Source organism: Eumetopias jubatus, unplaced genomic scaffold, assembly GCF_037043125.1.
Source record: "Eumetopias jubatus isolate StellerSeaLion01/CBP00866 unplaced genomic scaffold, mEumJub1_p1.0 scaffold_4, whole genome shotgun sequence".
Lineage (NCBI taxonomy): Eukaryota > Metazoa > Chordata > Mammalia > Carnivora > Otariidae > Eumetopias > Eumetopias jubatus.
The window spans coordinates 68253328-68271904 of record NW_028274810.1 but is presented as its reverse complement, the minus strand read 5'-3'; the positions used below and the strand labels follow the sequence as shown (position 1 = coordinate 68271904).

The 18577-nt window shown below is 35.8% G+C and overlaps 1 protein-coding gene across 1 annotated transcript in view; it reads right to left on the bottom strand.

Annotated features, from left to right (window-relative positions):
* The window catches only part of AGBL4 (AGBL carboxypeptidase 4), a 1510278-nt gene that overhangs the window by 722753 nt on the left and 768948 nt on the right, over positions 1–18577 (bottom strand). The window lies entirely within an intron of this gene.

The following is an 18577-nucleotide window of genomic DNA, read 5'->3' as shown; positions in this document are numbered from 1 at the left end:
AGAAGACCAATTGATAGAAAAGAGGGAAAAAGAGGAGGCCACGAAGAAACAACTCAAAATCCATGAAAACAGAATCAGAGAAATAAGTGACACCATGAAATGTTCCATGTCAGAATTATTTGGATCCCTGAGGGGATGGAGAGAGAGAAAGGACTAGAAGATATATTTGAGCAAATCATAGTGGAGAAATTCCCTAATCTGGGGAATGAAACAAACATTTGTGTCCTAGAGGAAGAGAAAATCCCTCCCAAGATCAAGGAAAATAGGCAAACACTCTGGCATGTAATAGTAAAACTCACAAATCTTAGAACCAAGGAAACCATCTTAAGAGCAGTTAGGAGGAAGAGATTTCTTACATCCAGAGGGAGGAACATCAGAATAATGTCAGATCTATCCACAGAGACCTGACAAGCCAGAAAGGACTGGCAAGACATATTCAGAGTACTAAATGAGAAGAACATGTAGCCAAGACTACTATCTAGCAAGGCTGTCATTTAGAATGGATGATGAAGAGCTTCCAAAAATGGCAGAAACTGAAAGAATATGTGACCACCAAGTCGGCTGTACAAGAAATATTAAGGGGGGGTTCTATTAAAGGAGAAAGACCCCAACAGTGATACAGAAGAGAAATTTATGATCTATAGAAACAAGGACTTCACAGGCAACATGATGACAATAAATTCATATCTTTCAATAATCACTCTCAATGTGAATGGCCTAAATTCTCCCATAAAATGGCACAGGGTTGCAGATTGGATAAAAATACAGGACCCATCCATACGCTGTCTACAAGAGACTCATTTTGAACCTAAAGATACATCCAGACTGAAAGTGAAGGGATGGAGATCCATCTTCCATGCCAGCAGACCTCAAAAGAAAGCTGGGGTAGCAATTCTTATATCAAAAAAAATAGATTTTAAGCTAAAGACTGTAGTTAGAGACACAGAAGGACACTATATCATTCTTAAAGAGTCTATCCAACAGGAAGATCTAACAATTGTAAATACCTAGGCCCCCAACATAGGAGCAGCCAACTACATAAGCCAACTGTTAACCAAAATAAAGAGTCATGTTGATAATAAAAAGTTAATTGTAGGAGACCTCAATACTCCACTGTAAGCAATAGAAAGATTATCTAAGCAGAAAATCAACAAAGAAACAAGAGCTTTGAATGACACACTGGACCAGATGGACCTCATAGATATATACAGAACATTTCACCCTAAAACAACAGAATCCTCATTCTCTTTGAGTGCACATGGAACTCTCTCCAGAATAGACCACATACTTGGTCACAAATCAGGTCTCAACCAATACCAAAAGATTGAGATTACTCCCTGCATTTTCTCAGACCATAATGCTTTAAAACTGGAATTCAATCACAAGAAAAAATTTGGTAGAAATTCAAACACTTGGAAGCTAAAGACCACTCTGCTCAACAATGTTTGGGTCAACCAGGAAATCAAAGAAGAACTCAAACAATTCATGGAAACCAATGAGAACAAAAACACATTGGTCCAAAACCTATGGGATACTGCAAAGGTGGTCCAAAGGGGGAAACACATAGCCATCCAAGCCTTACACAAAAAAATAGAAAAATCCCGAATTCACCAACTAACTTTACACCTCAAAGAACTGTAGAAAAAGCAAAAAACGATGCCTAAGCCATGCATTAGAAGAGAAATAATTAGGATTAGAGCAGAAATCAAAGAATTAGAAACCAGAAACACAGATCAGATCAACGAAACTAGAAGCTGGTTCTTTGAAAGAATTAATAAGTCAATAAACCACTGGCCAGACTTATTCAAAAGAAAAGAGAAAGGACCCAGATTAATAAAATTATGAATGAAAGGGGAGAGATCACGACTAACACCAAGGAAATAGAAATGATTATTAGAAATTATTATCAACATATGCCAATAAATTGAGCAACCTGGAAGAAATGGATGCCCTCCTGGAAACCCATAAACTCCCAAGACTGAAACAGGAAGAAATTGACAACCTGAATAGGCCAATAAACAGTAATGAGATTGAAGCACTGATCAAAAACCTCCCAAAAAACAAGAGTCCAGGGCCTGATGGATTTCCTGGGGAATTCTACCAAATATTCAAAGAAGAAATAATACCTATTGTCCCGAAGCTGTTTCAAAAAATAGAAACAGAAAAAAAGCTTCCAGACTTATTCTATGAGGCCAGCATTACCTTAATCCCCAAACCAGACAAAGACCCCATCCAAAAGGAGAATTTCAGACCAATATCTCTGATGAATATGGATTCCAAAATCCCCAACAAAATCCTAGCTAATAGGATCCAACAATACATTAAAAGGATCATCCACCATGGCCAAGTGGGATTTATCACAGGTTGCAAGGGAGGTTCAACATTCACAAATCAATCAATGTGATAGGACACATTAATAAGAGGAGAAAGAAGAACCATATGGTCCTCTCAATTGATGCAGAAAAAGCATTTGACAAAATATAGCATCCTTTCCTGATTAAAACTCTTCAGAGTATAGGGATAGAGGGAGCATTCCTCAAGTTCATAAAATCCATCTATGAAAAACCCACAGCAAATATCATTCTCAATGGGGAAAATATGTGAGCCTTGTCCTTAAGATCAGGAACATGTCAAGGATGCCCATTTTCGCCACTACTGTTCAACACAGAACTAGAAGTCCTAGCAACAGCAATCAGACAACAAAAAGAAATAAAAGGTATTCAAATTGGCAAAGAAGAAGTCAAACTCTTTCTCTTCACAGATGACATGATACTTTATGTGGAAAAACCAAAAGACTCCACCCCCAAATTACTAGAACTCTTACAGCAATTCAGTAATGTGGCAGGATACAAAATCAATGCACAGAAATCAGTTGCTTTCATATACACTAACAACACAACTGTAGAAAGAGAAATTAGAGAAATGATTCCATGTACAATAGCACCAAAAACCACAAGATACCTCAGAATAAACCTAACCAAAGAGGTAAAGGATCTATATTCGAGGAACTACAGAACATTCATGAAAGAAATTGAAGAAGACACAAAAAGATGGAAAAACATTCTATGCTCATGGATCAGAAGAATAAACATTGTTAAAATGTCTATACTACCCAGAGCAATCTATACCTTCAGCGCCATCCTGATTAAAATTTCAATGACATTTTTCATAGTGCTGGAACAAACAATCCTAAAATTTGTATGGAATCAGAAAAGACCCTGAATCACCAAGGAAATGTTGAAAAAGAAAAACAAAGCTGGGGGCATCATGTTGCCAGATTTCAAGCTATATTACAAAGCAGTGATCACCAAGACAGCAGGGTACTGGCACAAAAACAGACATATAGACCAATGGAACATAATAGAGAGTCCAGATATGGACCCTCAACTGTATGGTCAAATAATCTTTGACAAAGCAGGAAAAAATTTGCAATGGAAAAAAGTATATAAATAATGACATATGTCATGAAATATGACACCATATACCTAAAACGTGGAGGGGAGAGAAGTAAAGAATAGGTGCAAACTTAAGTGACCATCAACTTAATAGAGACTGCTATATGCAGAAGATGTTATATAGAAATGTAATGGTAACCACAAATCAAAAACCAGTAATAGATATGTAAATATTGAAAGGAAAGAAATCCAAGCATATTACTAAAGAAATCCAACAAACCATGAAAGAGAGCAACAGAAGAAAGGAGCAGAGAAAATTTTTAGAAACAACCACAAAACAAGTAACAAAATGGCAATAAATACGTATCTATCAATAATTACTTTGAATGTAAATGGACTAAATGCTCCACTCCAAAGACAGAGGATGAAAGAGTGTGTGTGTGGGGAGGAACAAGACCTATCTATACTGCCTACATGATACTCATTTCAGACTGAAAGAAACCTGAAGATTGAAAATGAGGGGACGGAGAAATATTTAGCATGTAAATCAATATGAAAAGAAAGCTAGGATAACAACACTTATATTGAACAAAATAGACTTTAAAACAAAGACTGTAAATGGAGACAAAGAAAGACACTATATAATAATAAAGGGGTCAATCCATCAAGAGGATATAACAATTGCAAATATTTATGCAACCAACATGAGAGAACCCAAATACATAAAACAGTTAATAAGAAACATAAAGGAACTAATATATAGTAATACAATAATAGTAGGAGACTCCAACACCCCAATTTAATGTCAATGGACAGATCATCCAAACAGAAAATCAACAAGGGCACAATGGCTTTGAATGACATACTGAACCAGATGGGTTTAACAGATATATTAGAACATTCCATCCTAAAAGAGCAGAATACACATTCTTTTCATGTGTACATGGAACATTCTCCAGAAGGGATCACATATTGGTCACAAAACAAGTCTCAACAAATATCTATATCTATATCTGTATCTATATATCATACCATGCATCTTTTCTGACCACAATGCTATGAAACTAGAAATCAAGCACAAGAAAAAATCTGGAAAGAGCACAAATACATGAAGGTTAGATAACATGCTACTAAATAATAAATGGGTCAACCAAGAAATCGAAGAGGAAATAAAAAATTACATGGAAACAAATGAAAATGAAAACATAAGGGTCCAAAACTTTGGGATGAAGCAAAAGTGGTCTAGGGACATTTAAAGCAACACAAGCCTACCTCAAGAAGCAAGAAAAATCTCAACTAAACAACCTTACACCAAGAGCTAGAAAATGAAGAACAAATGAAACCCAAACCTAGCAACAGGAAGGAAATAATAAAGATTAGAGTAGAAATAAGTGATATAGAAATTTAAAAAAAATTTAGAACAGATCAATGAAACCAGGAGCTAAGTCTTTGAAAAGACCAAAAAAACTAATAAACCTCTAGCCAGACTCATTTAAAAAAAAAGAGGGCCCAAATAAACAAAATCTCTAAAAACAGAGGAGAAATAACCAACACGACAGAAATACAAACAATTGTAACAAAATATTATGAAAATCTATATGCCAACAAATTGGACAATTTAGAAGAAATGGATAAATTACTAGAAACATATAACCTACCAAAACTAAAGCAGAAAGAAAATGAAAATTTGAACAGACCAATTGTCAGCAATGAAACTGAATCAGTAGTCAACTCCCCAAAAACAAAAGTCCAGGATGATATAGCTTCACAGGTAAATTCTACCAAATATTTAAAGAAGAGTTAATATCTATTCTTCTCAAACTATTCCAAAATATATAAAAGGAAGGAAAACTTGCAAATTCATTCTAAGGAGCCAATATCCCCCTGATACCAAAACCAGACAAATAAATAACCACAGAAAAAGAGAAATACAGGCCAATATCTCTAATGAATATACACGCAAAAATCCTCAACAAAATACTGGCAAACCTAATCCAACAATGCATTAAAAAAATCACACACCACAGTCAAATGAGATTTATTATCAAATGGGATGCAAGGGTGGTTCAATATTGGCAAAACAATCAATGTAATGCATCACATCAATAAGAAATGGTAAAAACCATATGAACTTTTCAACGGATTCAGAAAAAGCATTCAACAAACTACCATATATCCATTCATAATTAAAAACCATCTGCAAAGTAGGTCTAGAGGGAACATACCTCAACATAATAAAGGCCATTTATGAAAAACCCACAGCCAACATCATACTCAATGTGAAAAAAAGCTTTTCCCCTAAGGTCAGGAGGAAGACAAAGCTGTCCATGCCCACCACTTTTATTCAACGTAATACCAGAAATCCTTGCCACAGTATTGGACAACATAAAGAAATAAAAGGCATCTAAATTGGTAAGGAAGAAGTAAAACTTTCACTATTTGTAGATCACATGATACTCTATATAGAAAACTTTGAAAGACTCCACCAAAAAACTGCGAGAACCGATAAATGAATTCAGTAAAGTTACAGGATTCAAAATCAATGTACAGAAATCTTTTGCATTTCTATACTAATAATGAAGCAGCAGAAAGTGAAATTAAGAAAACAATCCCATTTACAACTGCACCAACAACAATAAAAAAAAACTAGGAATAAATTTAACTAAAGAGGTGAAAGACCTGTGCTCTGAAAACTATGAAACGGATGAAAAAATTCAAGATAACACAAAGAAATGGTAAGACATTACATAGTCATGTGTTAGGAAGAAAAAATATTGTTAAAATGCCTATAGTACCCAAAGCAATCCACCCATTTAATGCAATCCCTATCAAAATACCAGCAGCATTTTTCACAGAACTAGAACAAATCTAAAATTTGTATGGAACCAGAAAAGACCTCAAACAGCCAAAGTAATCTAGACAAAGAAAAACAAAACTATAGATATCACAATTCCAGATTTCAAGTAATATTACAAAGTGATAGTAATTAAAACAGCATGGTACTGGAATAAAAACAGACACGTAGATCAATGGAACAGAATAGAAAACCCCAAAATAAATCCACAATTATATAGTCAATTAACCTCTGACAAAAGGTGCAAGAATATGCAATAGGAAAAAGTCTCTTCAACAAATGGCGTTGGGAAAACTAGATAGCTACATGCAAAAGAATGAAATTAGACCACTTTCTTACACCATACACAAAAATAAACTAAAAATAGATTAAATATCTAAATGTGAGATGTGAAACCATAAAAATCCTAGAAGAGAGCACAAGCAATAATTTCTCTGACATCGGCTGTAGCGACAGACTCTGAGTCAAGGGAAAAAAAAGCAAAAATAACTACTGGGACTACATCAAAATAAAAAGTTTCTACACAGAGAAGGGAACAACCAACAAAACTAAAAGGTAACCTACTGTAATGGGAGAAAACATTTGCAAATCACATATATGATAAAGGGTTAGTAACCAAAATATATAAAGAACTTATATAACTCAACACCAAAAATCAAATAATCCAATGAATCATGGGCAGAAGACATGAACAGACATTTCTCCAAAAAAGACATACAGTAGCCAACAGACACATGAAAAGATAATCAACATCACTCATCATCAAAGAAATACAAATCAAAACCTCACACCAGTCAGAATTGCTAAAATAAAAAAAATTTAAAAACTCAAGAAACGACAAGTGTTGTCAAAGATGTGGAGAAATAGGAACCACTGTGTACTGTTGGTTGGAATGCAAACTGGTGCAGCCACTCTGGAAAACAGTATGGAGGGTCCTCAGAAAGTTAAACAACTACCCTACCATTCAGTAATCACACTACTGGGTATGTACCTCCAAAGTCCAAAAACACTCATTTAAAGGGATACATGAACCCCTATATTTATGGCAGCATTATTTACAATAGCCAAACTATAGAAGCAGCCCAAGTGTCCATAGATAGATGAATAGATAAAGAATATGTAAGATATAGATATCTATATCTCTATCTATCTATCTATCTATCTATCTATCTATCATCTATCTATCTATCATCTATCTATCTATCATCTATCAAGGAATATTACTCAGCCATAAAAAAGAATGAAATTTTGCCATTTGCATCAACATGGATAGAGGTAGAGAGTATAATGCTAAGAGAAGGAAGTCAGTCAGAGAAAGACAAATATCATAAGATTTCACTCATGTGGAATTTAAGAAACAAAACAAATGAGTAAAGGGAAAAAAAGAGAGAGAGAGAGAAACCAAGAAACAAACTCTTAACTATAGAGAATAAACTGATGGTTACCATAGGGGAGGTGGGGGGAGGGATGGGTGAAATAGGTGATAGGGATTTAAGAGTACACTTATCATGATGAAGAAAGAGAGAGAGAAAGAGAAAGAAAGCGAGCAAGCATGGCTATAGGTCTCTCACAGATTTGGGACAGATTCTTGGCTCTGCCTCTGACTAGTTATGTGACTCTCTTCTAAGCCTCACTTTCCTCATCTGGAGGTGATAGTCTCTGACTTTCCTGCCTCCTAGAGCTATTGTGAGGATATCATGATGCAAAATCCTTTTGTAACAATAAAGTGTTTTGCAGACTGTTTAATGTTGTGGTTAAAGAACTGGACAAACTGGGTTCAAATATAATTGTTGAAGAACAGTTAGGCGTCTTTAGACAAATATTTCTCTGGCCTTTAGTTTCTTCCTGTGCAAAATAAGGGCTTTCGACTAGGCGATCACTAAGACTCCTTCCTTCTGAGATGTTGGTGTCACATGACACAAACACCAGGTTTCCTCACTCATGTCCTGGCCTGTCTGCTATGAGAGTTAGAGAGAAATCATACAGCACAGTAGCACAGGGAGTGTATTATTTGAGTTTAATTAATGGTAGCTACTATTGGCGCCATCCAAAGGCAAGAAGTAAGATTTGAATTCAGGTTTGACTGGTTGACCACAAAGCCAATGCTTTTTTCCTGCACCAAGCTGTTACCTTTCAGCCCCTTTACCTGGAGTAAAGGCAAGGGGAGGCAGTATGGCAGCACAGAAGAAAGCAATGGGCTTGCCAGTCAGTCCCATGTGGCCTCCAGGCTCTGCTTTGCTCTTACTTGCTGTATGATCTTGAGTGAGTCACCTACCCTCCTCAAAACAAACACAACAGAACCAGGTTAAATTCAGATTTCTCCACTCCAAAGCTTAAGATATTAACCACTACTATACTAGAAAAAGGAAAAAGGATTAAGATTAAACTTAGCAACTCTACATTCAAATACCACCTCTGCCACATTCTAGCTTTCCTAAACTATTAGGGCGAGTTACTTCATCATCCTGAGACTTGGTATACTCATTTGTAAAATTGGGAAAGTGACAGATACCCTTCCCAAGGTTCCAAGAGAATCAAAGCATTTAGTACAAAATCTGAAAGCTGCTTATGGCAGAAAGATATACATTAATCTTGAATTAAATTGAATTGAACTTCATACAAGGAGACTGGAATCATAGTATTTTAGGCCATAGTTTGAATATGAAGGGATCTTAAGTCACCACCTTCAGGTTCATTAACCAGCAAATTCTCTTTGCCTCTTACTCATTTCCTCATTTGTCTCACCATCCCATGACTTGGATTGTAGCATAGATTCTCTCTTCCTTTCTGTGCTTCCTTCCATTTGAGTTTTGAGGTCAAAAGAATTACAATAACTGTAATATTTTCCCAGTATGCCCTATAATTTTATTGGGAACACTGACAGTGATATGGATGGTCCACCCTCCCTCCCAGGGCAGAAATCCTCTCCACTTTCTCCCTGACAGGTGGACATCCTCTTTCTACTGAGGCAGCTCCAGAACTCACCACATGCTGAGAGTCCCTCAATGCTGGATAGGTTCTATTTATAGGACACACTGTATAAAACTAAAGGAAATTGTTAAAAATTGTTACCAAGCTCAAAGTTTTCAACTTTTATTTGAAGGCCAGGTGGCACAGTGAGGAAAGTGATAGGTAGACAATCATTCCCATGTGGGCTCCAGGCTCTGCTATGCACATACTTGCTGTATGATTTGTGACAAGTCATATATCTTCTTGTATTTCTATTTCCCCATTTGAAAGACTGTGAATAATAATCTTCATTTTATATAGAGTAGTGAGAGATATCAGTCTACCTGTTTTTTAAAATAAAATTTGATTCATATAACTGATAAGTGAAGCAGACAAAAGTACATTTGCTCTGGTGGAAATAAGAGAGAACAGCCTGCATTTTCACTGAGTTTTCTCCTTGACCTATGTAAGAACTCTCCAGGCAGCACAGGGTGAAAATTATCTAGAGTAGATAACCTTGCTGTGTTCTGTGTGAAGAAATGGTGGCACACAGAGATTAAGTGAGCTACTAGAAGACCCAGAGATGAAATATAGACTCAGGTCCATGTTATTCCCATCCCACTGCCCTATTTCTAGTTCCACATTTCCTCAGGTTACATTATTCATTCTGGAATATGATTTTTAGAGTTTTTCCTTTTGTTACACATTCAAAAAGACCCTCCCCATGTTTCCGTCCCAACCCTCATTCAGTCTCTGGGAAACTTCAAATCCTTCTGCACTTGTTGAAATTCTTCAAAATATTCTTATACTTTTTGGGCTTTTTTGTGAAGAGTGGGTTAAGTAATGTGGTTTTAACTTTTTGTTTTGAGATAATTATAGATTCTTATGGATTTTCAAAAATAGTACAGAGAGGTCTTGTGTACCCTTCATCTGGGTTCCCTCAAAGGCTGCATTGTACATAACTATAGTTATGAATAATGAGTAACAATTTCAAAACCAGGAAATTTACATTGCTACAACATGTGTGCATAGTTCTATGTCATTTTCTCACGTGTAATCACCACCACAATCAAGATATAGAACTATTTCACCACTATAAAGATCTCTCAGGTGCTACCCCTTATGATCACATCCACCCCACTATCATTTACCATCCTATATTATATATTATACATAACTTATCACAGCCTATTGGTGTTGAAATTTACCATTTTGAGGTAAGTGCAAAACTTTTAAGTCCCTTTACCTATTTAACCTGTGGAAAGGTTAAATATTTCCTCCACATACATTGAAAACTGCATCAATGTTATAATTATTGTTTCAACATCAAACATAATTTAGAAATAGAGAAAAAGGAGTTTATTGTATTTACCTATTTACTTTTTATGTTATTTCTTTCTTTCTGACATTCCAAGAGTCCTTCTTTTATAATTTTTTTTTCTGTTTTAAGAACTTCGTTTTCCCATTCTTTTAGGGGAGGTCTTCTGTTGATGAATACTCTTTCCCTTTGATGAAATTTGTCCTTCTTCAAAATGTCTTGATTTCTTGAAGGATATTTTTGCTGGATATTAGATTCTAAGTTTGCAGTTCTTTTCTTTCAGTACTGAAGAACATTGTGCCACTTTCCTTTGGCCTGTATAGTTTCTGATGTGGAATCTGTTGTGTTCAAATTTATTTTCCCATATAGGTAAGGTGTGATCTCACTGTTTTCAAGATTCTTTCTTTCCTTAGTTTGATTATAATGTTTCTTGGCATGGATTTCCCTCACTTTTTTCCCATTTTGGGTTCACTCATTCTCTTGAATCTGTAGGTTTATGTCTTTTGCCAAATTTGAGATTTCAGCCATTTAAAACAAATTTTTCACCTCTCCTTCTGGAATTCTAATGATATGAATGTTAGATTTTTGGTCCCACAAGTCCCTGAGGTTCTGCTCATTTTTCTTTTTAGTCTATTTTTTTCTCCATTGTTTAGATCTAGTAACTGCTATTGTTCTCTCCTCGGGTTCATTTATTCTTTTCTCTACTCCCTGCACTCTGCTGTTGATCCCATCTTCAAGTGGATGGTAGAAGTTCAGATTCCTCACGTGGTCTGACATCATGGAGAAGAGGAAAGGATTCATTACTGACTAGCAGGAATGAAATTCCCAGTTCCTTACTTTTCTCTGACACCACCTGGTGGAGGGTTGGAGCAAAGATGGAAGTCTAGGCTCCCCACTCCTCCTTTGTTGGTGAGGGTGGGAGTGGGCAAATTTTTACCATGGTGTTTGGCTAGAGTGGGCAATTACTATTTCCAAAGTTTTCTGTCTTACTGGGCTGACCGCCCCCCGCTTTGTTGTCTTTTGTTTAGCAAGAATAGGCTTTTGGGAAGACTTGATTTTATCTATGCCCATTGGCATTTCTAGGTTTGTGGCTTCTCAAGCAAACATTCTAGCATATATGATGACAAAATGAAACCCAGGGAACTCACCACTATATCATTTCTCACATCCTGAGAAACTTAGCCAGTCTTCCCTCTTCTCTCCACCTTTCAGGTCTTCTATGTTTGTTTCAAAAGTAATGTATATGGTTTTTAGCTGTACTTAGTGGGAGAGATAGGGAAGAGTGCATCTACTCCATCCCCTCCCAGAATGTCTGTAATGTCTTACCTTTTCTTTTCAATGCAATTATATTTATTTTTGGAAACTCAGTTTTGACACTATACTAATGCCAATATTCTTAGGACACAAGCTCAAATGAGAACAACAACCACAACAACAAAAAACAAAAGGACCATCTTATAGTTCCTAAACTAGTTTTTTTTTTCAATGAGTATTCTTAATGCTGTCCAGATTGCAGTAAAAGTGATAGACAGATCAAAGGTATGATTTTAAATTGGTGCAACATATTTTGAGAGCATGCATACCAGAGCTTATAGTCATCAATCCTGTAATCTCTCTTTTGGGAACTGATTTTAAAAAATAATTTGACAAATCTATCTATCTATCTATCTATCTATCTATCTATCTATCTATCTATCATCTATCTATCATCTATCTATCTAATATTTCTACTTTAGAAAAAATATATCAAATAAATTAAGAAACTAAATGCTCACTAATGGAGATATGATAGAGTAAATTATGACATATAAAAACAGTAAACAATTCTCCAACTATGGTATAATGAACACTAGTAGAAAACATGAGAAATTGTTTTGATACAATGTTAAATGAAAAGAACAGAATATAAATGGGTATACATACTTGATTGCTGCTGTGTGAAAACGTGCTTATGGAAACAAAAACTAAAAAAGAATATGTAAAATTAAAACAACTGTTAGGTTTAGCAGAAGGATAATGGATTAATTAATTTATTTAACAAATATTTATTGAGTATGTCATATATACCAAGCACAGTTTGAGGTGCTAAGGATACACAAATGAATACAAAAATGATGAAAATCCCTATTCCCATGGCTTACTTTCTAATAGATGGAGAGACAGCTAACAAAATAAATAATACATTATAGTTTGCTAGATGGTAATAAGAGTTATACAGAAGAATAAAGCAGGAAGATTAAGTATATGGGGGGCCAAGGGATATAATTTTATTGTAAATGTATCACTTATTTGTTTTTAAATGTGAATCCATTAGTTTATAATTTTTAAATATTATTTTTTGTAACAATAGCGTAAAGCCCCATTATTTCAGAAAACACATCTTTAATTTAAAAAGTTTAGTTTCTTTTTTCACAAGGTCAAGACTAAAGATTATCATTAGATTAAGAATAATATAGAGCCAATGCTATTTGTACATAACTATCACTACACTTAATGCAAAAGGGTATTTATTTATTTACTTATTTATTTTAAAGATATTATTTATTTTTTTGACAGAGAGAGACACAGCAAGAGAGGGAACAGAAGCAGGGGGAGTTGGAGAGGGAGAAGCAGGTTTCCCGTGGAGCAGGGAGCCCAATGCAAGGCTCAATCCCAGGACCCTGGGATCATGACCTGAGCCAAAGGCAGATGCTTAACGACTGAGGCACCCAGGTGCCCCTCAAAAGGGTATTTATTATAACTGCCTGTTTGCTTGTTGTCTGTCCCATGGACTTGTATCTCTTTCTGAATTTTTGTAGCCAAACTTTTGAAAGAACCATCTATATTTATAGTCTCCATTTCTTTACATTTTCTTCATCCCCCAACTCACTCATTATCTCATACAGCTGGCTTGAACTCCTGCCATGTCACTAGAATGGCAGTCAACAAAGTCTCTAATGATCTCTACATCACTACAAGCATTGGGCATTTTAAGACTTTAATTATCTTTGACCTTTCAGTAGCAATTGGCAGTGTTAGCCACTCCCTCTTTTTTAGAAAAGCCCTCTCTTCTTGGTTACATGACACCATACTATCTTGGTTTTCTTCCTACACCTCTGGCCAGTTCCCCTTAACCTCTTTTGTGAGTTTCTCATCCTCTATCCAACTTTTATTTATTTATTTTTGAAGATTTTATTTATTTATTTGACAGAGAGAGACACAGCGAGAGAGGGAACACAAGCAGGTAGAGTGAGAGAGGGAGAAGCAGGCTTCCCACGGAGCAGGGAACCCAATGCAGGGCTCGATCCCAGGACCCTGGGATCATGACCCGAGCCGAAGGCAGATGCCCACTGAGTCACCCAGGCGCCCTCTATCCAACTTTTAAATTGAGGGATTTCTCAGAGCCCTGTCCTAATCTTCCCTCTTCAGTCCATACAACCTCCCTGGGAGATGACATCTGCCTGCACCATTCTAGTTATCTACAGGCTGATGACTCCTGAATCTGTACCTCCAGATTCCTCTCTTGGGTCTCTTACCAATACACCCTATTGCCTACTTGATATCTGTACTTGGATATCTCTCAGGCTTTTCTAGCTCTATGTTTCCAAGCCCAAGATCATCATCTCCTCTTTCCAACCAAATCTGCCAAATCTCTTTCCTCTTATAACCCTTGTCTTCAGTAAATAACACCACCAACCCTTCTGTTGTATATGCCAGAAAACCCAGGAGTCATCTAGAACTCCTATCTCTCTTTTGCCCTCTACATCTATTCAATCAAAAGGTTAAATTGATTCAATCTTCTGTTAACCCTCAAATCCACCCACTTGTTTTCATCACTACTGTTACCAGTCCAATCCATCATCAGCTGTAGCCTAAGGTATTGCAAAAAAACCTCCAAACAATGCCCTCCTTCCAAGATATTCACTATTAAGCATTAAGACTGATCTTTCTAAACTGCCATTCTGATCATGCCCTGCTTAATTTCTTCAGTTTCTTTATAGTGCCTTCAGAATCAAGTCCAGCTCTTTACCTTGGCTTACAAAGCTCATCTCAATCTCACTCCTACCTACCTCTCTAGTCACCTTCTCTTTAGAATTTCATGTTCCAATCACATTGCCTTTTCTCATAAAAAATGTAATGTTCTTTCTCATCCCTTTGTTTTCAAACACATTTTATTACTTCACACATATCCCTACTTACTATGATCTCATCTGTTCATCTTTCAGTTCTCAGCATAAGTAACACACCTAACGAAAGGTCTCTTATCCTTGAAGCAGGTTAAGTCTTAAATGCTGAATAGTTTCCACTGCATGCTGAATTCTCCCCGTTGTCACAGTTATCACAAGTTACTATATTTGCATGTTTGACACCTAGCCCAGTAGACTATGAGGTTTATGATAAAAGTAATGATATCTCTCCCTATTATTTTGTTCTGATACCTTGCATAATTCCTGGTCTACTGTAACTACTTATAAGGATTTATTGACAGGGAGGGAAGAAGGAAGGAAGGAGAAAGGTTAGGAAGAAAAAGAGAGAGAAAGTGAAGGCATAGTTGCTCACCCAATCAGTCTTGAGTGAGTCGGGGAAAAAGGAAAGAAATGGTGAGGGAATTTACTGAATTCATAAACTATTTGAAACTTTTTAAAGTTACCCATTTCACACGTGTTTCTTATAAAACTGAAAAAACTACTTTGCATTTTATGGTGAGGAAATTGAGGCTTATAAAATAAAAGTCATAGCTCATCATGTTATATCTGCCATCTGGAATTCCATTTCCTTAATTTTGTTCATGTCCAAGTGCACCCAAAGGTTCTCCTTTTAAATCTCCACAGCCCTAATCATGTAATTTTCTTTCTCTTCTCTAATCCAACAGCATACTTTATTTTAGCATAATACTCTTTATTTTGTGCCTATTTCTGTTTGTTTCAACTTGTAGAAAATAAAATTTTAAAGAAATAATCCAGATCAGATTATTCATATTATCAGATTCATATTATCACCCCAAGACCTAGCACAGATTATTCATATTATCAGATTCATATTATCACCCCAAGACCTAGCACAAGTTAGATGTTCAATAAAATTGTGTTAAATGGAAGCCATTTTTGAGATTTAGTCTAATCTCCTCAATCTACTATAATGGACAAGTCAATCAGAAAAGTTATTTCAGATCTACCAAAGGCCAAACAGCAGCATGCAAGTCCCTGCTTCTTTGTGTCCCCTTCTTCCACCTTCCCCGTGCATAGAATATGGGAGGAATAGTAAACTTGAGAGTCCTGAGGTCTCTAACTAATGCTACCACTTACTGTTTGTACAAATATCCTAGACTTAGCTTCTGCTTAAGTAAGAATATAGATTTTGGCTGTCTTGTAATGCCAGTTCCCTGCAGTGCCTATCACAAAACAATTTCAACCTTGGACAATATTAAAAAATATTAATGAATTGCTGCTGCATAAACTTGAGCCTTAACAACCAACACTTCTTAAGAAGTCTAATATGAAAACAGAAGTAGAGTGAACTAAAATAGGCAGAAAATTTCTGAATATTTTAGCTTCTCCGTTTTGGCGCTAGGTATTCTGACTTTATCTCCTCAAGGCAGAACAATCTTGAGTAGCCATATATTTGGACAATGGCTTTTTAGTTGCTTTTTTGTTCATCAGCTTTCTACAACTAGTTGATTACCAAACCTATGCTAAGGCCTGAAGGCATCTTTACTTGGCATCAGTTATGGGCCCCTATACTAGAGGTGAAGAAGAATGTTTTATTTCACCTTGGAATGGTGAAAGTGTCTTTTCCTAATCTGGTACATATTTCATCCAGGAAATTTAGAATATTTTTTATTTGTCATGAGGTAAGAATTTTTCCAAGGCCTGTTTGGAATATTAAAGGAAGTGAAATCCCGAGATAAGAAAGGTATCAGAAACTTCTTTTGTTTGGTTGCCTTGGATTTGGAGAAAACTGGAATTAGGAAAACACTAGAGTAGATATCCTAATACTGGAATCTACAATGTATTTCTCAGTTTTGAGTCAGGCTGTTGTCTAGAATCCTAAATTATAATGGGCTCTTCAGGGCCAATAAAATCGAATAATTTGAGAGCCAAACAGTCATGCACAATTTTTGTGTTGCCCTGAGAACATTTAGAATGACTACTGGATGACAGGTCCTGGTACGGGTAACTGACACAAGAAAGAGAAGAAAGTCCTAAACAGAAAACACCAAAGGGACAGAAAGAATCCTTAGAACAAACCAATAGCAAGGAGTATAACAATTATGGCATGTACAGATCGGTTAATAAAATTCTAAAAAGAAAATTCCCTTTGAGGACGGATCTTTTCTGTCATATACATACTGTATCCCCAATATCTAGAATAGTATGTGATACATTAAGATGAACAATAAAGTCCTACTAAGTAAACAATATCTCAGCCTGGCTTTAAGAAAGGGGACTATGAAGGAATGTGAGTAGCTTTGCATCCAAAGTCTGGGGTTAGCAAAGTCAAAAAGATGAGAGATGAGACATATCAACAACCTGATTTGCTCTGGTACCTCATACCTTACCAGCCTGATGAACTACAATAAACTGAATTCTGAATATTTAGGCTTTTTCAGACTATTAGAGAAGCCCCATGACTGGATAATGGCTGCTGCTGAGAGTCTGCCAATACTGGATAAGAGTACTAACTTCATCCTCAGATATTATAATATAAACGCAAGGACTCATGAACATTTTAAAATCTTGTCAAGAGCCCTGACAGAGAGGTCCCAAATGATAATCCATAAGAAACAAAGCAAAACAAAATGAAATGATTAAAGCTTAAGGATTTTAAAAGCATTAAAAAAAAAGAGAGAGAGAGAAGACTCCAGCATTGAACAGTTGGGGAAAAGGGATGGTGATTATGGTTGCTGTGTAAGATCCTAACACAGAGCCTCATAAAAGAAATACAATGTTATTTTGAGGACCCTCATGATCAGATCAACAGTGATGTCCTTTTGTTGGCAAGGTTTGAAGTACACACCTACACATACACCTATTAACAGAGAGATGTGCTATATTATTATCCACTGGAATGAGTTCAGAAATTCAAAACAAAGGCCTACCCCTTGCCCAGATTCCATTGTCAAGAGGAGATCCAGGAATGGCAGTATAGTTGACTTAATGCAGCAAAGCAAAAAAAAAAACAAGCCCAGGAAGATATTTTTATCTTTTAATAAACAGTTTTCATTATCATCCAATGCCTACACTTCTACAAACTGAGATTCTCAACCCAGCATTTATAGAAAATTGCCAAGTATAGTTTGTAGATAAAAGCACAATTCAATATTTATGAATTGCTAGTTTTCTATAAATATAGACATTTGGAGATGATCTTCTCACTAGTCATTAAAATTTGAACAGGGATCAAAGCTAGAATAATATTAACAAATCCTTGCACTTGTATAGTGTTTTACATAATACTATTAATAATAGATGACATTTATTGAGCACTTAGCAAGTGCCAGGCACTTTACATGTAAATTCTCATAACGAATTCAGTTTAGTTCAACAAGCATTCAATTAATACCTACTGTGTGATAGATGAATAACACTGGTTTCTATCTTTAAAAACTCTCATTTTTGGTGCATTCAATCAATGTTTGTTGAAAGAATAAATGAATGGATGGATGAAAAATTAATTGGTTTGGATGGTACTGTGGGGTAATAAAAATAACACAGGCTCCTCTCAGTACCTATGGTATTGAGAAAGTATTTACCCTCTCCTAGCCTCAACTTTTTCATCTGTAATATAGGAATATTTAAGCTCTCCCTTGCAAACCTGTTGTGATAATAGTGACAGCAAATGTAAAATATGTAAAAAGAACAGGCTCTCAGTAAGTGAGAGCAGTTATCATCATCATCACTACCATAATTATTACTATTTTAAACAAGCCTATCAAACTCTCCTCACCCTCACTATAGCAATGAACAAGTATAATTTTAACATCCACAAAGCACACAACATCTATATAAAAATGCCACAAAGAAACAATCAAAGCAAGGGAAATCTACTAAACTGTAGTTCCCAATGTTTCTACCAGGTTAC